Source organism: Parasteatoda tepidariorum, chromosome 2, assembly GCF_982258835.1.
Source record: "Parasteatoda tepidariorum strain Cologne lab strain chromosome 2, Ptep-v5.0, whole genome shotgun sequence".
NCBI classification, from domain to species: Eukaryota; Metazoa; Arthropoda; class Arachnida; order Araneae; family Theridiidae; genus Parasteatoda; species Parasteatoda tepidariorum.
The window spans coordinates 124,627,887-124,653,052 of NC_141756.1; the positions used below are offsets into that span (position 1 = coordinate 124,627,887).

Genomic DNA, 25,166 nt, shown 5'->3' on the forward strand with positions numbered 1-25,166 from the left:
TTATTCACCTCTCTCATATTTCAAACCACTACATATTTTGATTTAAAATATATAAATAGACTGCTTTTGTCTACCGATAACAAACTGGATTGAGAGTTTTTTTCAATATGGCAAGTCATTTTCAGATTGTTATAAACTTACAATTTTTGAATTGTTAGTCTCAGCATTTCACTGTGACTGGGAAACTAAGTTGTAATTACAGACCTTTTGTAATAGATTGTATTTATTATTTTGATATTGCTGTATAATTTATCCTTAACCTTATGATTATTTGCACTTTATTATTATTACATTTGGTATTGTTCATTTGTATTGTATTATTTCTTTTGATGATATACCATTCCATCTGAAATAATTCAAATTATTAATTTTGAGTAAATTTTAAAAACTACTAAAGCTGTAACAAACATTCCCTACTAGTATCATGGTTTAGGAATTAAACATTATTTTATGTTGTAACTTAATTCAAATACTGGGAGAATAAGAACTTAGGGATCATATCAATTATATCAAAATCAGCACCAACTAATTAGTCAATTTATTTTATTTAATTTTAATGAATACATAAATAAAGCAGACCAAGATCTTGTGCCAAAAAAGAAAAGACAAATGAATCAAGTAATTTAGCTTCTAAGAAAATTTTGAAACATAACTGTACTAGATAAGTAATTCTAAAGATTTTAAAATTTTTATTTTTCTTCTCCCTGTCCTTCAAAGTTAGTGAACTAAAATCTTGTGCGCATTCATAAATCTGTATTTTATTAGCTTTCTATTGGTAAGGAAGAATAGCCTTGAAATTTTAAAACCAATAAATAGTGAATTTGTTGAAATTTTAAAACCCAGGTACGTAAAACCTGTGTAAGTTGACCACTTGTGGTGCATTGTTTTAGTGGTCAACTTAAACAAGTGGGCAACTTATAGAGGGGGTAGGTCATTGTTTACTTTTTCGTTTCCTGCATCATGTTGCGATGTATTTAAAAAATTTTTTTACTTGACTTTAAAATTTTATTTAGCAAATAGTCAAATGAATATCTTAAGAAATTTGTTTAAATCTGAATGAATTTGTTACACATACATAATTCTAATATTTAACTAACTTTTTAAAAAAATATTATTTCGTTAGTTATGCATGTGAAGTGTTTAATAAAAATAATTTCTTAAAATATCAGAACACGAAAACATGTAATTTGAAAATTGCAACTGGAAGAGCAACTTTTCAACTAACACACCCGCTTTCAATGAATGAATGAGAGAAATGGTCAAAAGCTGACCTCCTACAGTTTCCCCAGATGGTCAATTCACAAAAGGGTTTAGATTGGCTTTTTGCACTATTTCACCAAACAAGTGAAATTTTAACATAAATTGCAGAATGACAGAAAATTTTCTGCATTTTTTTTCCTGGTCAACTTATGAGGGTTTTAGAATTGAATTTCATAATACTCCTAGACAAAATTGACTTATTTCAGTGGTCAACGTACAAGATAGACAGGTGGTCAAGTTACCAAGGTTTTGCATCTTTATATTATATAGGAAAAATTCTGTTCTTGATAATTGAGGTCAGTTTATGCAGGTGTCCAACTTACAAGGGTGGTCAACTTGGCAGATTTCACTGTAATTCCTTTAATCAATAATTTTTATTTTTTACAGAAGTCGAAGGGAAGACCAGGTGTCCCTTCATCATCATGGTAGCCATGAAACTACATTTGATGCAGATGGCAATGTAGAAACAGTATCCACACATTCCAGAGAGGAGCGTCTTTCCAAAAAGTCTGACATTGCTCTTTCTCATAGGTCATTAGGTCGTGAAAGTACACATGGACGCAGTAGTGAGAGATATGACCAGAAGAGGGGCAATGATCCTATTCTTCCAGCTGTTTTAGAATTCTGGGAAGATGGTATGGTTTTATAAAAAAATATTTCCTTTTTTATTTTCCTAAAAAGTTTAGAAAAGTTTATTTATTTCCCTTTTAAATTAAAAAAGTACTTTAATGCATAATTAAATGTTAATTGCATATACTTTCTCTGTGTAGTAAAAGCTCTATTACTTGTTAGTTAAAAAAGTAAGCATTAAAGTTGAAAACTGTTTCTGGGGAATCTGTTTCAATTTTGTTGTTGATTGAGAAAGTATTTTAATTAAAGCTGGTGTGTTTCATGTAAAAGATGATCTGCTAAAAGATACTAAAACTGGATTGTTTATATTGATTTATTGACTCTGTATCTTGAAAATTAGTCAAAAGTTAATTGTTTATAATTAAAGCTTTTTCAATGACAAAGAATGCAGGAAGTAAGTAAATTTAACTTAGTGTTTTGTATAAATAATTAATAAATCATGTTACATATTAGAAAGAGTGATGCTATATCTCAAAAATGCTCACATCTCTGTTTTAATCGATTAAATTGTAAAGCTGCTTAAAGTGTAACTAAATATTAAGTTGCAGTTGTATATGTTGCAAATATATGTAAGTATATGTTGCAGTAGTTTATTCCTAAATTATTTGGGTATAGATTTTTCAATGTAAGCTATGTTTTTGTCATGTTATAGAATCAAGTTTGTACTTGGACATAGATTTTTTAATGCACGCTATATTTTTGTCATATTGTAAAATGAAGTTTATTTGTTTTGTATGCCTGTGAGTTCCCTCTGTTAATATTTAAATAATATACTATACAATAGGAACAGAACTATACAGATACAAATACTATACAAAGGGAATTTTTGCATCAAGTTGATTTAATGCACAAAAACTCTATCTACACCCTAAATTAAATGTTTCTGATAAAATTTAGTCATATTTGCTATTAATTTTATATTTTTCGTAACATGCATTGTTTGTGTTAGCGAGGAGAGTAATAGGTAGTTTTGATTAAGTTTGTATCTTTGTTTAATTATTTGTGGTCTGTTGAAAGAGGATCCCAGTTTTTTAAATATAATTCTAGGTAGCAAAAAATATAGTTACTAACTGCTATGAAAAAAGGTTTTTAAATTATGAATTAAATCAGTTAACACAAAAGTAGAAAACTAGAGCAAAAAAAATCACAAATAATATACATATATTTTCTTATATTTAAAATTCAAGTTATCCCAACTCTGCTAATATGTAGTTTAGTTGTAAGATTATGCTAATTTCTTAATAGCGAAGTTACTCATAATTTTACTAATTCACCATGTAAAAATTTGATTCACTATGTTATCTGATCTCGTTAATTTTGGATCACTTAAAAAAATTAGTTGGCAGTATTTTTTGGATGTCTGTAGTTGTCGTGTTACTTGTTGACAAGTTGTTGTAATTAATTGTTGACAAAATCAGATGGGATATTTCACTATTCAACATTGTATATAATAATTGAAAGAAAATTTAATCTTAAACTACTTAAATATTTTAATTAATGTTTTTCTTTTAAAATTTTTAGGTGAAGAAGCTTTTCTAGCTACATCAATGACTCAGCTAGATCCTAGTCAAGTGCTGTCACCAACATATGCTCTGTCTATGGCTGCTCGATATCGTGCCTCTACACATTTTAGGCCCGAAACTACCCCCAAATGATCGTGCTCATAGGCTGACAGCTTTGATGAACAATGTAGCAGCTGTAATGCATCAAGTTATACAGGTAATAAATTTTATTAGTTTATTGAATATTTAAGTCAAGTGTTTGTAAATCAGTGATTGGCGGACATAATATACAAGAGCATGCACGAAAAATGTATGATTGGAATATGACAAAAAGTTTGGTAATTCGATATAGTTATTCGATAAAAGTTTGGTAATTCGTTTGGTGATAATTTTTAAGTTATATAACTAGTTTTATAACTTAAAACTGCTAAAGAAAGATGTGTTGGTACATATAATAATCGATGTAAAGTTTTATAAAAATTAAAACATGTAAAAAAAATCAGCAATTTTTGAACAAATTTTGTCAGAATTAGGTTAGGATGAAAGATAGTTACAAGGATCAATAGATTGCTTGCAGATAGTTTATTTAGGAGATTTTGTGTTTACAGATTTCATTTTACCTAAGTCTGGTGATTTGATTCAGTTCTTATATTTAGACAAATTTTTATAATGTGAAAAATTTCTAGAATTTTTTGAATAGTTTAAAAATTTTCTCATGCAGTTAAGCCCATTAAATATTAACTTTTTGGTTCTTAAAATTTAGTTTTCCTTCAATCATCAATAAGTTATGTATTTCAGTTGAAATTTTATTTGTCATTGTCAATTAGCATTTTTTTTAGATTTATGTATCTGAATCTGTGTAAACTAAAAAAAAGAAAGCGAATTTTAATATTTCTTTAATAATCCTACTACTTATTCAATGTTAATTAGCTGAAAACGATACCGTATACTACTAATTTTAGGTATGCAAAGCTGAAAATTTTTGTGGATTTTTTTCAAGTTTTTAGTTGAATGCTTTGAAATTTTAGAAATTACTGAGGTATTGTAATTAATTGTACAAAAATTTCACGAAATTAAATTTAAAATTTTTAAAACAAATTTTCTTAAATTTCATTATATTCTATGTGAATAAAAAAGTTACATTTGTTTAGCTTCTTAGCAATTTTTACAGCTTGTAAAGTATAAAATTTTGTATATATTATAATTTTTATCTGCTTGTGTTGCCTTTAATAATAAAATAAATTCATAATTTTTCTTTTTAATTATGTATAAAATATATCCACGAACATTTTTAACAGTTTTTGTATGGGTTAAACTATATCCTTTTTTTATATTATTTTTCAATCATTATTTAGAGGATAATTAGTTTTCATTTATCTCTTTTTATTAGGATCGATATCCAGATGCAACTGCCCTGGCTTTTTGGCTTGCTAATACTTCTGAATTGCTTCATATTCTGAAATAAGATCGCCTTTTAGTGAATATACTCTTGATGCCCAAGATTTACTAGCAGAAAGTGTTCAGCTTGCTTTTCGAAGTCTTGTAACGTGTCAACAGTAGAACATTCAAGATGCAATGCCAGCTTTCCTTGAAGATCGTGATGATGTCAATGAAGAAGAGGGTACAACTGGTAATCTTTTTTCTTTTACACTGCTTGACATTTGGCCGTTAGGCATACCATAAGAAAACTCTGTAATTAGTGTGATCAACTGTTTTTCTATGTTATATGAACATTTCAAAAGGGGAAGTGAATGATTTTACACCAACTTAACCTCTAAACAAATTTATTCAGATATCTAATTTTACAAAAGTTAGTGTCTTTAGTAATCTATAAATGCTGATCAGAGTGGTAACCTTCTTCCGATTACTTAATGGGTTTGACAATTTTAGCACTCGTTTAAAGGGCCCTTCTTAACATTAGATATATTATTTTTCCTCTAGCATAGTCAATAACATTTAAATTTAATTTTTTTTACCTTAAAAGACTAATAATTTGAGTTTGGCACAAGTATACCCTCTTTTTTGATATTTAAAACGTTATACTTGCATTTAATTTAATAAAATATGCACAAACAGAGTGTTCAAAAAATATAAAAGTGATCAATGTCACAAGTCTAAAAAGAAGTATCACATATTTTAGAAAAAATGTATTCAATGATACTATTTTGCGGCGGAGCCAGGGAATGCAATTCTTAAATAGAAACCATTTTTTTTTATTGCAGATTCGGATTCACCAGAAAAAAATGCTTCAATTTCATCTACTGGTTTTCTCATTTTGGTTCATAGATGGTGTTGTAATTTTGAATTAAAATGAGTTTCAAATTATTTAAAGACATTTTTCAACCAGTTGCATATCAGATCAAATAAATATAGACATTTTTTAGTGTAAATTATATTGGTATTTTCTTAATACCGAATTCTATTCTCTCCCTACTTTCTGAAGCTAGGCCACTCCCATGGAGTGAGATCAAATTTAATTTCCGATTTCTGATCAGATGCCTTTTTCTAGAGTTATTACACTGTTTCTGTGCTTTTTAGACTTCCTGTTTATTTTATTACTAATTTTTGTTACCACTTTTTCAGTAATGAAATAAAATAAAGAATTTTTTTTTTTTTAACCCAGCAATCAACCTTAGTTTAAATTTCTAAATTAGTTCATGGAATTAGCTTTAAACTTTCTTATTGAATTTTTTTCTAACTTTGTGTGTTATAATTATTGTATTACATCTGATTGAAATGCAATTTCATTTATGGCTAAGTTTTATATGAGGTGTCTGTTTTCAGCTGATGTTTTAGCTGTGCTAGCATCTGCCATGTCACTTTTGAGGCGATGCCGTGTCAATAATGCAGCTTTCACCATCCAGATGTTTTCACTTCATCAACATGTGACTGTTCAATAAAGTTGTATGTGAAACCAGAATAAACGAGACTAAAGAGAAGGTTGGGACGTGTGGAAGCATGAGATGAGAAAAAAGGATTGGAGTTAGCTGCTGATTGTCATCTCAGTCGTATTGTGCAGGTAATTTTGTATTTTTTGTAATTGCACTTTCATATTTAAAAATAGTACTATTTTTTATACTGCAGTGATTCTACTATATCAGGGGTGGCCAAGCTCCTTGATAGTTGAGCCATTTTTCAAAATTTGAAATTTCACAATTATTTAAAAGTTATGCAAAAAAAAAGGTGTTAAATTTTTTTTTACATAAATTATATTTATTGAAAACATATAAGTAAAAGTTCTAAATATGTGTATTTAATTTACTTCTCTTAATAATTCTTTAAAATTTGGTTAATAATTGGTGATAGCACTTCTCAGTAATTCCTTGAGATGTTGGTTATTTAATACTGATCGGTGTTTGGATTTCACGAATTTTAAAGTAGAATAAAATGATTCATATAAGTACGTTGTTCCGAATATTGAAATAATTCGACAAGCAGCCTTATTTTATTCAGGATACTTCCATTCTGGTACAAATTTCCAAAATTCAGAAATCGACGTCGACTTATATTTTAAATGTAGAGCTTGATCTTCTTGCATCTCTATTAATTCTAATTCTCCAGATGCTTTTTGCGTCATAATTATATTGGAAATGGAAAACTCACCTTGAATTGAACAACGTTGCACTTAATTTTTTATATTTGTTCTCAGTAATTTAAAAGACATTTTGAAACACATACGGAACGATAATAATTTTTTAAAATATAATAGCACAAAAATGAAAAGGGAACTTGGGTACATCTATCGAGAGCCACAAATAATCCTTCAAAGAGCCGCAGGTACTATATGATAACTAAAATTTATCTAAAAAGTTACACTAAAATTTTAAAAATCTTAAAATCATTTTCTACGTATTCAAACATTTTAAACTAATTTATATGGAAAGGATTTCTATCTTGTTTCATTTTCCCACTACTGGCTGGTGGATTAATTGCATGCAATAATTTTTGAAATTTTTTTAAAGATTTTATATGGGATCTTTTTCTTAATAAGGAAAATTTTTAACTTTTCATCACTTCCATTAAAATCCACTTTCAGACAAAGTATCCCAGTTAATAGTCTATATCTATCTTTAGAATTTTGTGTTGAAGATAAGATGTTCCTTTTATGGTGTAAAAATATTTTAAGATTAATTTTGTATTAATAAAATCTTAATGATGCTGAGAAGTTATGTAAGAAAGAATTTAATTTTTCCTTACATTTTCTTATAAAATGTATGGTTTGCATTTAAAACCTTGAAACTTTTTAAAATTTAAATGTAAACTTATAGCTCAAAATAAAACAAAGTTCAAATTTATAGTTGAGTAAATTGTTTTTTTGCCTAAAGATATTTTTTAATAAAAATTTAGAATATGTAAACTGATGCTTGTTTTTTGTACCCAACATATTTTATGTTGATTATAATAGTGCTTAAATTTAAATGTGTTTTAGGCTGCTCATTTACTGCAAGCTCCAAAAAGTAATTCTGAAGACCAGGCTTCCATTAGTTCTCTTTGTTTTAAACTGAACTCACTGCAGTTACAAACACTCTTAGAAAGCTATCTACCTTTAGATGATGAACCTCATATACCTCAGGAATTTATTGAAAGTGTTGTAAAGGTATGTGTTATCTATTTGTAGTAACCTGACAGAGTTCATTCACTGAATAGTTAAGTGTTATTAGATCCATGACTAACTTTATATTGTAAACTACTGTACCCAAAATTTCTTATAAATAAAGTAATGAATAAACTTTCAAAGCGAAAAAGGGGAAAAAAGTGAATAATGCTCAACTGAAAGTTCTGAAATGGACATACTACAGTTTCAGTTCAAGAACCTTCCTCGGTGTCTGGATACCAAAATGATAGTAGCAAAGCAAAGAGACAAACACATGCTAAGTGGTTTAACCAATAGGGACAGAGGAACAAGTTTGAATAATATAATAAAAAATAAGAGATGAAAAATGGCGTGAGGGGATCTGAGGAGAGCTCCAGGGGACAATTAAAGTAGAATTAGACATTTAGAGACAAATTAGAGTACACTTCCAAATATTGAAAAACAGCGGGATGCTTGAAAGGTCATTAAGTAAATTATTATAATTTTTCAAAGTATGGAAGGAGAACCAAAAATTTAATTAGGTAGATGAAGAGCACAGTGATTTTAGCAGAATAAAACTCAAACCTGAGATTAAAATTCCAACTATGTAGAGCAATGAAAGATCGATTAATGTCCTGATTTTGGTCATAGCTTTCTTTTTTTTTTTTAAGTTGAAGTTTAAGGGTATGTTTAGTTTATCCAATATATGCAAGACTACAGTGACACAAAATTTGGTAAAGACACCAGCTTATAATACCAGCCATAGGTTCTTTAAGGTTGGTCAAATTTAATTTATTTACTGGGGAAAAAACTATTTTAAAACTGAAATTTATTCAAAATCATAGCAATTTGGAAACTGATTTTCAGATAATAAGGTAAAACAATCAAATTGTCAAAATCTGATTCGAAAGTTTGGTAGATATCAAATTTAATTTTTTTATGGATGGAATAAATAATATTAGAAGGAAATCACTGTCTACAGCTATAGCTAGAGAGCTTTTTAGATAATAGTTTTTATTTTAGGTTGCTGAAAATACTGCTGATGAACAAGCTAGATGTGAAGGTAGAGATATTAAACTCGAAGAAGACTCTGATTTACAATTGCCTTTCTTGTTGCCTGAGGATGGTTATTCTTGTGATATTGTTCGAGGAGTTCCAGCTGGATTGCAAGAATTTTTGCAACCACTTATTCTAGCAGGTAAAACAATTGCTTTATTATTGATGTACAAATATTTTTTTTAATTTGCTATTTTATATTTATTTAAAATTGCTATACAAGTGAATATTGAAAATTAAATTTAAATATTTAAATGAAAACTGTTTTTCTTTTGTGACTTAAAACTAAATTTTCAATAACATATAATTAAAATCATTATTTATAACTATAATATTTCCTTGGTAAATGAGTTTCTGATTTTTAAATAAAGTTGAAAAAAAAATTAAAAGATGTTTCAATTTGTCGTCAAAATCTTTTTCACTTTTAAATTGATTTTGAAAATTATGATTTAATAGTTGAAAATAATAACTTATGCAACTAATCCAACCTCCATTTTTTTTGTATCAATATAAAGAATATTATGTGTGTGAGTAAATTAAAAAAGAAAAAAAAATTAATGTGGTAAAATTGAGAAATGCTAAAATTCAATAACTCAGAATTAAGCATAGATTTTAATGTCATTTATTGTTTTATTACCTTTTTCAATATTCTGTTATGATCTGTTTTAAAAAAAAATTTCGATCACATTTTGATGAAAATGTAGAGTAAATTTTGGTAGAATAGTTTTGAATAATTATCCATTATAAATCGAAACTAATAATTTTTGCCTTAAGAAATAAATTGCTGTCATGAAAGTGTTCTCTCTGTTAGAATTCTTTAGAAGTCCTCATTTACCTAAAAACACAATTACAAATATTTCATATTTTTAAAGCCTCAGTTAAACATTACACACTCAGTTTACTTTGATATATATGATTGTTAAGTAAAAACCATAATTCAGTTAATTGGAAATGGGTTTCACTTTAAGTTTTAGCAACTTTTAAAAAACATGACTAACATTTATTTACTAATTATGTGATTTAAATTAATGTTGAATATTTTCTGATGTCAAGTGTTACATTGTTGTCAGCATACTAAATTTCATTGTAGCTATAGTTTTTTTCCCCCCTGCTTTTTATTATAATTATTAGAGCCACATATTTCTCCCTTTTTAAAGTTATTCGTGAAATTTGTTTATTCTGACTTTTTTTAATGTATGATTAGAATTAAAGTATTTTTGATTAGAATTAAAGTATTTTTGAATTCATTAATGTAGTAGCTTTTATTATTAATAACTTATTTTACTTAAATATATTACCAGGAGTGTTGTATATAACATGTTTAATATTTTGTTAAAGGTCTTTGTCGTCTTACAATTCAGTCTACATCTTCTGGGTATTGGACTATTTACATGTCTGATCAAGATATTGGCAGGTTGCCTTCTGGGGTAATTAAAATTTATGTATTACATTCAAATAGTTAATTTCATTTTGATATTGTTTCTTTCAATTGTTCTGAGAAATTGCTTGAAAATTAATCTGTGTATTAAAGACTTTAAGTAAATGTGTGTGAGACTTTTTATATATTTATTATGTCATTCATAGATATACTACTGAGTTAAAATATGTGAGTTTTATACTTAAAGTCTAGCCTTAAAATACTGAAAAAGAAATAATTATTTTGATAAACTATTAACATTTGTAAAGAAAATTCTGACTTCACTATGTTTTTAATATTTTAAGTGAAATCAATGTCTTCATCAAAATTTATTTTTTGAACACTCTATAAATTGATATTATATATGCTAAAATAATAATTATTTGATGAAATTTTCATTGATATTAAAGGACATATGACTCTAAATTTGCCTACTCTGAGAGATCAATAATTTTGTCACTAATGTTTCAAAATAGTATGTTAATTCTTCTGCCAGGATGAAGAAAAGTTCACATAAATTTGAAAAGAGTTTTTTACAATAAATACTAAACTAAGAGCTAGCTATTGGAAGATTTTGAGTTATAACTTACTTTCTGTTAGGTTGAATGGAAATTTTTGTACCCGAAAGAGCATGGTTATTTTATGAAAGAAAGTGGTAGGGTATTTGTCCTATAACTCAATTGTTATGTTCTAGCTTACAGAGACACAGGTATATGGCAGAAAAAAGGAATGTGCATACATATTCTCACTTGTATCGAAAGTATCCAGCAGAGCTAAGTGATAACCCTAATGTATACATTTAAGGATAAATACCCTACCATTTGTTTTTAAGGCACAGTTTGCATCTTTGTTTAATGAGGTGTGTTCTTTTTCCGGTGTACTTAATAATCGTCAATCCAGGATTCATTACCAGGTTCAATTCTTTTGGAATTTGTGAAAACAATATTAAATTTGTAAATGATTTTGTTAAAAACTAAGATTGTAATCTCAAGTGATACATATTTTTGCAAAAACCACAATTATATATGACTACATGAGCATTTAAATACTGAGAAATAAAAACTAATTTGTTCACTATTTAGTTGTTAGAAAAATTGCATCACAAATTTATTTAAAAGTTTTCCTGGAGGATTTTAATTTTTATTCGTCAATTATCCATGTAAAAATGCTCATGCTTTTAAAAGATAAGTTTGATGAACAGTTAAGTTTTTGAAAAGTTTTGTCTTTTTTTTCAGTATTATGATTTTTGTGAAAGGGTTCTATAATAAAATGGTCCTTAAATGGACCTAATTTTTTCCTAGGTCATCCCCAATTATTGATTCATGTGGTCATGTGTGAAAACTTCTCTGTATTTGTTCTGTTGTGTTTTAAGAGACATTTTCTTTACTGTCTTAATTTATTTATTATTCTTATTAATTCCGTGAATACGTAAGATTACTTTTTAAAGTACTTTTTAGAAAGTGTGTGACTTTTAAAAAGTAATGGCTTTGTCTTTAAAAAATCTAATAACAAGTAGTTAAGAAATGTTAGAATTAAATTGTAATTTAATTTCTAGGCTCGTAGTCCAAGTTTACACAGTCATGTTGATGATAGCAGCAGCTGGAAAAACCAAGAAGCAGAAGTAGTTACAATCCACTTACAGAAAAGTAATAATGGCATCGGTCTGAGCATCATTACTGCTGGGGTAAGCATTTAATTTCTTTCCTTGTTATAAAAAAATTGTTTAATTGCAAAATACAAAAAAAAAAAAAAGAATTCTCAGTTTTGAAATATCTTTGCATTTTTTAAATTCAATCATTCATTTAAAATTTATATTAAAAATATTATTTTTAACTAAAATGTAAATTTTTAATTGTAGTCTTAATAATATTGTAATTTTTAAAGTATTCCTAACATTTTCCCTAGGAGCAGAATTATGTTGAACATTTTACGTCAAGACTTGAGAATCACACTAATAAAATTATTACTACTCTTTTTTAGTGACGAATAATATTGTTTTGCAAACTAAATTTGTAGGCCTTAATTAGAAATACCAAATTATGTATAATTGTTTACGTAACAGAACAAAACTTGATAACAGCATATAAAATTTTCTTCACTTTTAGAGTTGCTTATTCTGAGTGGTTAGTAACAGTTCTGCTTTAATATATTACCAAAACTATTTAGAAAGCAGTAATTTTATGAGTTCAGATCATTGATAAATTTGCGTGCAACATTGATAAATTTATCTGAATGAAATGAAAAACTTGTCTTTTAATTATATGTGCTGATTAAACGAAGTTATTTGCTTGAAATAGCTCCAAAAATATCTTTTTTCAAAGTGCGGAATGGGTACTCTGAAATTTAAAAGGTTGTGCTCGAAATGATTTCAAAACTTCTACCACTCCCTTAAAGTTTTTCTTAGCATATTGTGATGTTTGCAAGCTTTTTTTTTTAACATCTGAAATACCAACCCTAAAAATAGACTTGTTCTAGTTTGGAAGTAATCAACTATTTTCAATTTGAAAATAGATATATTTCATTAAGTGAGACTATAAAAAGTTTGTATTTGAATTAATAATTTTAAATATCGCATCCAGGGTTCATTCTGTTTTTTGCAGGGAGGGCCACTTTGTTTGTTTTTGAATGTTTGTGAATGAAAGATGAGTTTCAAATTTGTGTTGTCACTTTTTGAAAGTGTTTGATTCGTGATGATTTCAGAAATTATTATTTTGCGATCCTTTTTCACGCATTTTTTTTTTCAAATTCTGATATATTTAATATTATACTATTATTACTATATGCTATTATTACTATATACTATTATTATATATAATATTATAATTAATATTATGACAACGTTCGAAATTTGAGTTTGAGTTTTCACTATTAAATATGCTTGAAGTATTAAATGTGTTTATGACGATTCTGTCACAATTTCTCATTGTTGGCCGATAGTTTTTTTTTTTGAAAGTTATTACTCGGGAATGAAATCAAATTCCTAAAATTCTGATATTTTTAATGCGGTGTTATTATGGCATGCAAATCACGAATTTCTCTCAGGACTTTATGACAATTTGTGACAATTCTATCACAATTTTTCTTCGTTTATGATTTTACTATCCCCATTTCACAAGGCTTTTCGAATTATATTTGTGTATTGTTCTTATGATGTGCAAGTTTCAAATTTACATTATCACTTTTTTACATATTCAATTCGTGATTCCATTGATAGCTGAAATAATAGATAAGATAATAGAAGGTTAAGGAATGTAATTCATTTATAACTGACAATTGTTAAACTACTGCCACTTGCTTAATTGTGAGATTATGAAATGATAATACATTATCTTGAACTCTGAAAAATTTTGCAAATTTTTGTTTATAGCTTGAAAAGTTATAGTATACATACAAAATTTTACTATTTTACATTTCTTCCTTTTTTTGAAAAATAAATTTTAAAATTTCTTAAATGTAGAAAGGCTTATGTAAACAAACTATTTACTGTTTTATAATTAATACTTATATAAATTGTGGGAGACTGATAAAAATTTTACTTTTTAAAAATGCCTTAGTTAAACTAGAAATTTAATTTAAAATTTAAGAGTTGTATTAAATTTTCAGTACTTTTGGATTACCCTGTCGATTTGTCAATGTCTCTTGAAACTGCGCAAATGCTTTGGTGCCATTATAATGAAAAGCAATTTCTAAAATAAACATTCTAGACCCATCAAATTTACCGAATAATAGCAGCAAAAAAATTGTAAGTGTAAAAATCCGTAATAAAGTGTCATAAAAAGAATCAAAACAAAGTAAAAACCTCTATTTTTTTTCAATAATTAAGCACTGATTTTTTCTTGAATCTAACTATATATATTATTATAAATCATTTCGGTCGCAAAAATTCCTGATAGCTACAAAAACGAAAACAACTGCTCTTCAGTGTTAGGCAAACCCCAAATTCGAATCATTTTGAAACGAAGTAAAAAACGCAGTATATTTCAATACGCTTAAGAAAGCTAACTTAGTCAAGGATTACAGAGTAAATATTATAAAACTTGAGGTTATTGGCGCAGAAGATACCTATTAGCGATAATATCTGGTTTGGCGAAAATGGTCGACATAATAATCACTAAGTACAGAAATAGTTGATACGATAATCCCAAAGTAGCCTTTTTTTATGCAACTCTGGCTTAGGCTTATTCCTCTTGCCCTCTTGTTTTTTTTTTTTTTTTTTTTTTTTTTTTTTTTTTTTTTTTTTTTTTTTTTGGATAAAGAACACACCTATATTTTGAGATAATAAGTAACTTCTTTTAGAAGAATGTCTTCATATTATTAATCCAATTTAATTTTGCAATTTCAGATACTTTTAGTTTACATTCGTTTTAGTTTACAATAGTTTATTCCTTGCAGATAATTACTTGTAATTTTGAAAACGCTTTCATTTATTAAATTTTTAATGAAGTAAACCACTTTTTGAATGCAATAGATATGGTCTTGGCTCTACAGCAGCTGGAAGTAATGGGGAATGTGGAACATTGGAGATGTGTTAGTAGATTAAAGGAACACTCTGGAGGTGTGTATTTTTTAAATGTTTTTTTTTTTCTTTACTAGAGAATACTTTTTTCCTTTAAGAATGCGTGTTATTACAGTTAGTGTGTATTTCTATATCTCTTGTAATGATTTTTTTTTCATGAGGGTTATGTCTATTAAATAACTCTAAATAATAATTAGTCTCTTAAAATAAATAAGTTAAAGATTCAATCATTGCTTGAATCAATTATTTTAAATTTTTAGTCAATTTACTTTAACAGACTGTTGTAATTAAAAAAACCCATACAATTTAGCATTTTTAATCATATGCAATTTTAGGTCAAAAGAAATGTTAAAAAATCACCTAGTGATGATTCAGGACAACTTCAGACTTACTGTTTAATTCTATTTAATACTCTATAATGCACAATTTTATCAGCGTGTTCGGTTTTAGTTGTGTCTTGAACGACACACTAGAATTAACTGCACACTTCGAGTACAGCTTTCTCACGTCATCAAATTCTACAGTTTACTCAATTTGTCAGAAATAAAACATTGTTACAAGTTTTCTACAGCACTCATATTTTGTTTATTTGTAGCATATTTAATTTAATTATCTCTGCTTTATACGTTGTTGGCTGATTAAAAAACCAAGTCCTTTGGAAGCTGACATTACACAGGCTAATTAGAAAAGGGATTACTATTTTCTAACCTATCTGATGAGAGTGTATAGCGTTTTTTAAAAGTGCTTAAAGGTGCTTATTTTCGGTTTTTGAAAGCCCTTAAAAGCGCTTTTTTCATTGCGTGTTTTTTAAACAGTGCTTAATTTTGCTATGATCTATGATCTAATAGATTTTTCCTTTGTACCAATCACATATTTTGTTAATACTGTTCAAAGATATATATATCAGGGGTCTGTCCAGACATTTTGTGAAAGGTCCGTTTTTGTAAAATTGTGAAAAAATTACTCGTAATTCGTGAATATAAAATAAACGTTAAGTCACATTCTTTCAACCAGGGTCCGCTTTTGTGAATTTGTGCAAATAGGGTCCGTTATTGCAAAAAAAACTTTTTCAAGGAGTTTTTAAATCGTAAAGACACACAAGATTATGCTCAACACTGTAAAATTATAATTAAAAAAATTAAATTTTAAAAAATAAACAGCAATTGCAGCTACTAAATTAGCGATGCAACATATAAATATTTGTTATTTAGCCTATACTGCTGAACGCAGAATATTCATTTCGGACGAATAATGGAAGAATCGTCTGCCGAAGACAAAACTTAATTCGTTTACATCAATCCTTCTTGTTTTCTGCCCTGGAAAGGGTTTATTCGATTAACAAAATAATAATGAAGATAAACAAATTTGTGAAGGGTCCGATTAAAAGAAAAATCATTTTGTGAAGGGTCCGTTTTTAAGTTAAAATATTTTGTGAAGGGTCCGTATTTATGAAAAGATATTTTGTGAAGGGTCCGTATTTATGAAAAGATATTTTGTGAAGGGTCCGTTATTTCCGTATATTTCTGTACATAAGACAGAAGATGATACTAATAATTAAAAAAATTGGTAGCATCTATGATAAAGGTTACGGATACAAATTGAATATTAATGAGTTCAATGACGCTCTATGGAGATGGCCTCTGATTTTACACATATGTAATGTATAATTGCTAACTCTAACTGCATTTTGTGAAAGATTTTATTTTTATGTTTAATGTGGTATAAATATTTGTAAGAATCGTGGTTGATCAGGGGATAGAGCGTTTGCCTTCCAATGAGGTAAATTCTTCTAAAATTTCTCCCAATACTTGATCCCGAAGTTTCCTTGTCTTCTGTATTGGGTTCAAAATTACAAGGCTATGGTGTTGAACATTGGTAGCCGTAAACTCAAAATTGGATCGGTTGTTCAACGGCGGTTTTAAAATAAGATATTTTATAAGTTCGTTGTTGATTCTTGTTTCAATAAATTTAACTTATATTGATTTTGACAGCAACTATGTTTTAATAGTTTAAAGATACCTACTTGTTATTGCGCTGGTCAAATAATTGAACTTCTCACAATATCACTTCAATTGGAATTTCACTACAGCGAAGGAAACACTTTTTTGAAAATCGTAAAATTAGGCTGGTATGATAATTATATGCCTGAGTATGTGAGATCATAAATATGAAGCAAATATATAAAGCCATAAAAGAATTTGAAATTTTGTAAAATTCATAAATTTTACTTTCATGAATCATCATTACATGATAATTTATTAGTTTATTATCTCTTATTTTAAGTTTAATCATACTGTGGTAGACACAGTGCAAACAAAATATTCAGATAGTGTTGCTGTGATGTTTATAGCATCAGTGGAAGGAATTATTCGAAAATATGGAATTATACCTGAAACTGAGAAAACCTGTTAAATTCAGAAAATAAAAGTATTTCCTGAGTGCAGTAATGATAATATTAAAGTTTTGAAACATCTTAGACACTGTAAGCAGTTAAAGAAAAATATCATATTTTTAAATGATTGCAACTTTAAGTTTTCATACAATATTAAAATTTAATATTTATTTCAGAATTCTCTAAATGTTGGAACAGACGAAACAGTTTTAAGGAAAATTCCACATAAATGTGAAAGATGATATGGTAAAAGGTAATTTTTTTTATAATCTAATTATTGCCATGTATAATATAAAGGAGTCATTCAGTGTACAAATCGATTAACTCTACTTTTAAGCAGTATTTTTAGTATTCCCAAATAATAAATATTCAAAACCGTTAAACGACAATAGTGTAAGCATTTTTATGATGTGTATTAATATAATATAACAGGATTGTCACTCCACAGGGAGAATAAGAAAAACCTAGAAACTACAGGAAATTTTAAAATAATCTGAAATAAAAAAAATTTAAGGAATTTTGCGTCTTATTTTGGTGAAGGTTTTGAGGAAAATTCAGGCAGCCATAAGAAAATTTAAAGAAATTCCTACAGGATTTTTACTGTTAAAATGTGTAGCTTTGCAAAATTTTTCCTTCTTAAAAACATTGAATGTCAATTCGCATTTTTATTAGTTAGAATTCTTTAAGTTTATAAATGGGATTTAATAAATTATTACTATTTCAATATATTATATTTTCAACACATGCTCGTTTATTCAAGAATTGTTTAAAATCTAAAGATTTTTTTTTCTTAATTAAACTTCACTTTCCAAAAATATTTGTAGAAAATTTTTGTTCTAAAAGAAAAAAAAGTGTTACAATTTCTGGGGAAATTTCATTCAAAACAATTTTTTTTGTTCTGAAGAACTGTTACAGGGTGTGAAGCGTTTTTAAAAAGTGCTTAAAGGTGCTTATTGTTATTTGAGTTTTTAAAAGCCTTTAAGGGTGCTTTTTTTGCTCAGGGTTTGTAAAAAGTGCTTAATTTTCTATCTTTTAAAAATATATTTTTTCTTTGCTGTTTCGATTGTCATTCTAAATTACAAAAAATGCATGATTCTCACAATTTTCTATGCAATATTTGTCAGAAACTAGTTATTTTATCATGATCATGTAAAATTTTTGAAAATGTTTTTTGAATTTTATTGACATTTTGCTTATAAATTAAGAACTTTAAATGATGGAAAATAATAATTTTAATTAATGCATAGATCTTAATTATGATTTTTTTTGGAAAGGGATTAAAAATATTTCTTGAGTGTTAAAAAAGTACTTAAAAGGTGCTTATTTTGTGTTGAAAAATCTGGTTATGTATCCTGTATTTGGGACTGAGAATTTTCTGAATTCCTGTTTATATGTACAGTCGGCCAAAAAAAAAAGCTATCACTCTGAATAACTTTCGTTCAAATGATCGGATTTTCACGTACTAAGTGTCAATCTTAATGGTTCCTAGGGTTAACCTCAAATATGCAAATTATTTAGGGCTAATTGTTAATTAAGTCATGATACCTGAAAATCAACCATACCCACAAGTCAGTCAGCAAAATCTATAGTTTCGCTAATTTTTTGAAGCATTTCAAGCCACATTTTCTCAGGTTTTTTTATGCCCCATTACATCAACCGAAAACGTTTATAAGTTAAGAAGTTTTTTTTTAAGGATAATGCGTTAGCAACTTTTACTAATTCACTTTTTCAATTTATTTTAGTGTTTTCTATAGATTCTCTTTTTTTAAAGGGTACAAGAGCCATTGTGTGGGGTATGCAAACTCGAGCCGTTCAAGGAATGCTTGACTTTGATTATGTGTGTGCCAGAAAGGAATGTTCAGTGGCAGCCATGGTTTATTCGTTTACCGGCGATCACAAGCAAAAGTTTTATTGGGGGCATAAAGAAATACTCATACCTGGTGCGTTTTACTTTATTTTTTAACTTTGAAAAGTGTGTTTTTCAAAGTAATTGAAATAAATTTCATGTTAAAAAGAAAATAAGAAATATAATTTTATTAAGTCTTACAAAATATCCTTTTACAGTAGGGGTGCACAACCTGGGGTCAGGGGGCTCCATGCGGCCCACGGGAGCTTCTGAACACAATAAAAATATTTTTTTAATTTGGTTTTTGTTTGAACACTATAAAATTTCTTTAATTGAAATATTTAATTCAAATTTTTCACTTTATAATTACTCTATAAAATGAGTATATTATTTACTCTTTCATTCGGTAAGCTTCTTCCCCCCCCCAATATTTACGTATATATATATATATATATATATATATATATATATATATATATATATATATATATATATATATATATATATATATATATATATATATATATATATATATATATATATATATATATATATATATATATATATATATATATATATATATATATATATATATATATATATATATCAGTTTTTTTAAGTTTTAACTAAATTCAAATAGTTCTAAACATTTAATTTTCCGCAAATTTGCTTATTAGTGTTTACTGATAAAAATATTTAGTGCTTAGAACACTACTGTTTATACAAAAATTATGATATTTGCCTATAAAATGACGAAATATGCCTGCGGCCCTTGGTTAATCTACCTACTATGCAAGTTGCTCTTAACTCAAAAAGTTTGTGCACCCCTATTTTACAGCATGAAAAACTGTTTAAAAAATAATTATCAAAAGTGCTATGAAAACTAATAAAACCATTTTTATAGTACTAATAAATATTGAATGTTTGTTTTTCCCCCAAACATATTTTTTGGGACATATGCTGTGAATTTAATATGATCAACAAAATAAAGCTTGATCTTTTTTTCGCATTTGTTAAATATGTTTAAAAATTATATATTAATTAATATAAATCTTTGTTTTTTCGACTGTATTGTAATCAGGGTGGCCAACCACCTGGAAAACCTTGAAAACCTGGAATTATCAGGGAATTTTTTTTATACTGGAAAAAACCTGGAAAAATCCGGGAAATATGGATAAAAACCTGGAAAACCTGGAAATTTTTTCTCATATATTTTTTTAATTTCACTAATTTAAATTATTTGCTAATTTTTCTTCATTTAAATTGTTTCATCCATTATACCCACATTTTTTAGACAGAAATGTATCTCCAAACAGTTATAATATCATCTACTTACTTTGCTTTCTTCAAAATTTGCTCCATTATAATCCTATTAAACTAGAATACAACATAAAATTCTCCCATGCAAATGTAGTATGCAGACTATGGGACTGTGCAACTTAGGAAAAGCAAAGATTATGGTGGATGTGGAAGACAGGGTTAGGATTCGGTTTTTAAATTCTGTCCTTGGGTTTGTTCACACAATGATTCAAGTTTTTTCGCAATTGAGAGTGGTAATTTTTTTCTATTTTGACAAAATGAGAAAATGTTTTTGTATTTTTAACTTTATTAAATTCTCTAAAAATTAGTTGGTTATAATTTAATAATAATATTGCACTCTTATATTGCACTCTTTTTCTGAAAGATTTTGAACTCCCATTCAAAGAAATCTGTGAATTATTTTTTCTCAGCAAACCAACCAATCACGCATTTTCCCCCATCACTAACAGCAATGTTTCTCGACAAATTGTTACAATTCTTGCATTAATGCTAATTTTTTCTATTTCATTTTAACCTTTTATAGTATATTTTTATTTTAAAAAAAGTTTTTTTTAGAACTAACTATATATTGATATCAAATTTTACGGTTTTGTTGGTAAATATTAGTTTTTTGATTAAAAATTCGAATTGTATAGTTATCACAATATCGAAAGTTCGTAAATGTTGCTTGCATTCCAGAGATGATATTTCAAAACTATTCCTCTTTTTACCTCAAAAAGCTGACAATGACTAAGGAATATATAGGAAACATATTAAATGATATGTATACATAAAATATATTTTTTTTATTCACAAGTGTTTAGTCAGGAGAAGGAAAACGAAACTTAGTGTTTTAGTTCTGCACTGTACAAGATTCCAGTTGTTCAAACAAAAACAATTAACTATGCTAAACTAAAGAACTGTGCGTTTAGATTGGAATTCTTTAAATGTTTTAATTTCAAATAAGAAAAAAAATCAAAAAAGTATAAATTTTAAGGAATTTTATCTATTTTTTTTCTTCTATAGAGTATAGAACTAAAAATTAGACAATTTTACATTTCTGACATTTATTTTTTTATACTGAATCTTTTAAAATAAAAATGCTATTTCAAAATACCGTTATTTAAAAATTTGACTTGAGATATTGGTTTAAGGAAGATATGATTAGTGAATTTTATAAAAAGCACTGGTAAGATGAAATACAATATAATGCAGTATACAGTACAGCTTTATATTGAAATGTAATTACAGTGATTCACAAAACTGTTGATACACTTTATGACTTTCAATGAAATAAGACTATCCATTAATTAAAATGAATGTTTCAGAATGTATATTTAATGATAAAAAATGTGTTCGAATCGTAACAAAACTGAAATATTTTAAATGACAATATGAAATGTTTTAAAAACAACGGAAAAGTTTATTTTTAAGAATCAATCATCAAAAAGTGACAAAAACTTTATCCCACAAAAGTCATCATACACTTTTAAAGACTATTCATCATACACTATTAGTAAATCTAATTTTTCGTTAAATTAACATTTAGTGGAGTTTCCTTTAGCATCTACAATAGCTTTTAAAGGTTGAAAATACGTGTAACTAGTTTTTTTTTGTCAGGTGAAATTCGTGCAGAATATTTTTTTAAAATTTTTACAGAAACTTTTACGACACTCAATTGCAATTTTATTAATTTTTCCACAAAATTTATAATTTTAATCTCTGATATGAAGTCCTTCTTTTAAGCATTTTATCACATATTGCACAGTTCAATTGAATACAGTAAACTAATTTAACATATTCATTACTGATTTACCTCTTATAACCACCTCTTATGGTTCCACCGTCATTTCACCCAACGTCATTTCATCCAAACTGTCAAAATGGAAAAAAGGCAGCAGGTCGAGCAGGTGTGGTAGTTAAAGATAAGAAAATAATTTTGTTCTTCAGCAATAGGGAAAACAGAAGAAGGAAAAGATTGTGTTGAAAATGATGCTAGGGATTTTTAACTGCTTTGGAACACTAAAAAGTGTGATGTAAAGGAGTATCAATTAAGGAACTGTTTATTTATTTATTTTCCGTTTCACGTGCTTGATAACATATTCGTAACAAAAGCGAAATAATTAGCAATATTATTTTACGGAAATTCATTCCCAATTTTTATTTCTGATGTTTCTTTTTTTCTTTTCTATTCTTTTTAATGAAACTTTGCAATGTTTTTAAAACTTTTTTCCTTCACTTATAAACATTGCGGGATTCTCAAGTGGAAACATAATACGAGAAGTTTATATTGCTTTGAAAACAATAATATATTTTACAATAATAACATAAAAATGTTTTTGTCATTTTTCTGCATACTTTAATACATTATTTTTCTGTACAAAATTATATTTTAACAATTTATAATAACACAATAGTTGAAATGGTGTATTGTATACTAAATAAAAAAATTTATTTTTATTTTTTTTGAAAGTGATGATTTTTTAAAACTTTTATAATAATAAAATTTTTCTTAAAATTGCAAAAATTTTAATAATAGAATTTGAAAGTTTAATATGATCTAATATTAAAATTATGCGAATCAGCAATAATTATTTCATGCTTTAGCCATTGATTTCTTAAATACTGTAAAATCAAAGTAATTAAGAGGATTTCGAGCATTTATTTTAAGAAAATTGACTTTACAAGACCTTTTCTAAAATTATTATAATTACATTCCTCATTTGGTCTGGGCTAACTGTGGTATAGAATTTTTTTTTTACAAATGTTAATAAAATAATGAGCAATTTAAATTTTTAATGTGTGCTAGTTTCATTAGCTGCAGATAGTATTGTACAGATTTAATCGTATCATAAATTAATTTTTATGAAACTTAAGCAAATATAAATAAACCTGTTTGCTTAAATTTAAAAAAATGCTGCAGTTCTATTAATTATAATTTGAAGTAGAATTGCTTTCAAAATGTTTCTGTTTGAAAATCAAGATTATAGTGTTAATAAAATGGAATAACTTAAAGTATTAAAAGAAAAAAAATAATAATCAAAGATCTTAAATTTATAACGTCAGTTTAAAAAATAATTTTCTTAATAATTTGAAAATATTTATATAGGACAGATGCAACTAATTACAAAACAATTAAATAACTAGCTAGACTTTAATGCAAATTCAAATTAACTTGAAGATAACTTGGAAAAATTTATTACATAATTAATGAGGGAATAGGATTACTAATTAATAAATTAATATATTAATTAATAAATAACATACTAATTAACAAATAATAACTAAAACAATCATTTATCACATTTTTATTAAGAAACCCGGGTTATTTCGGGTTTTCTTAGGATGGCAGACTCTTATATAGCTTGCTTCTAACATCAAAGTTGAAAGATTAGTACTATTTGTCACTTTGTTTTGTTAAAATGTAACCTTGAGAAAAGTTTGAGAATGCTAGGCTATTAGGTTTATTTTTTTAACGACAAACAGACTGTTACATTAAAATTTTAAATTATTTAATTAGATGTCCAATTCAAATTGTACCAACTTTCGTTTATAATAAATTTACTTTTTGAACAGATTGCATAGTAATGTTGTACGAAGTTAATTCATATTAGCAGTTTTGAAAATTTTATAGCAAATTAATTTCAGATTTTAACTTGAAATTGCTTCAATTTGAGCTTACCATATAAATAAATAAATATAATTTATTTACTGATTAATAATTGCATAATTATTTAGTTACTACCTTTTTCAATATGTTTTTCATAAAAGTTACATATTAGTGTAATGATGCAGGATTTTTTCATATAAGAAAAGAAATACACTTTTAGTTTTAAGTTAATTTGGAATAATACTAAAAGTAAACTCATAATAATATTAGAACAAAAAAACTTTAAGATAGGTGGATAATTAACTATTGCAACTAAATAATTTAAAAAAAAATAATAAAAAAATAGTTTGTAGATATCCTCAGATTGTTTTATCCTCAAGACTTCGCTCTTCAAACTCCTTTTTTTTTTAATATTTATTATGAAAACTAATTAATTTAAATTTACGCATCTAACTGTGCCACTCGAAGAGACATTTTTAAAACCTAATTAAATTATACTGCAATAATAAAAAACTGATTGCACGGATTGCTGAAGAATTGCTTCGGAGAAATTTGAATTGTTAACAATGACTTAAACAAAAAGTTTTATTTTAACTGATAAATACTATATTATAATTTTAACTTTTTCTATGACTATACTCATTTTCTTACTCTTTGTTTTTTATACATTTTATATTTTTGTGATAAAATAAAGAACTTATAGTTGTTCTGCTTCTGAACACTGATGAAAACGCAAAATGATGGGCTTCATCAACAATCAAAAATATATACATTTATTTTACAAATTCCATATTAGGGTGGCGCTATTCAGAGAATTAAAAATACAAAATTATCTTTAGCGAAGCCGATGCTTTACATCCGGCGTTCAGTGGCAGACTACTATTTCATATTGTTTTACAACACATGGCTTTAGCCCTTTTGTGGGAAAGACTTTAAAACAAAACTTACAACAGTTACTTTTCTCAACAACTGAAATTTAGAATAGTGTGATTAAGAAAAATATGTGAACTGTTTGCAATTTCAAATTAATATTGAAATGCTCAGGCTTAGAATTTTCTACAGTGA

At 26.8% G+C, this 25,166-nt stretch overlaps 1 pseudogene across 1 annotated transcript in view; it reads left to right on the forward strand.

Annotated features, from left to right (window-relative positions):
- Positions 1 to 25,166, forward strand: part of LOC122272517 (afadin-like) — a 91,548-nt pseudogene that overhangs the window by 29,552 nt on the left and 36,830 nt on the right. The window contains exons 13-23 of the transcript XR_015431216.1: positions 1,648 to 1,895; positions 3,412 to 3,609; positions 4,783 to 5,022; positions 6,177 to 6,411; positions 7,822 to 7,989; positions 8,989 to 9,163; positions 10,360 to 10,448; positions 11,994 to 12,122; positions 14,907 to 14,993; positions 17,523 to 17,599; positions 19,118 to 19,286. The product of XR_015431216.1 is annotated as an afadin-like (transcript). The remainder of the gene's footprint in view (positions 1 to 1,647; positions 1,896 to 3,411; positions 3,610 to 4,782; positions 5,023 to 6,176; positions 6,412 to 7,821; positions 7,990 to 8,988; positions 9,164 to 10,359; positions 10,449 to 11,993; positions 12,123 to 14,906; positions 14,994 to 17,522; positions 17,600 to 19,117; positions 19,287 to 25,166) is intronic.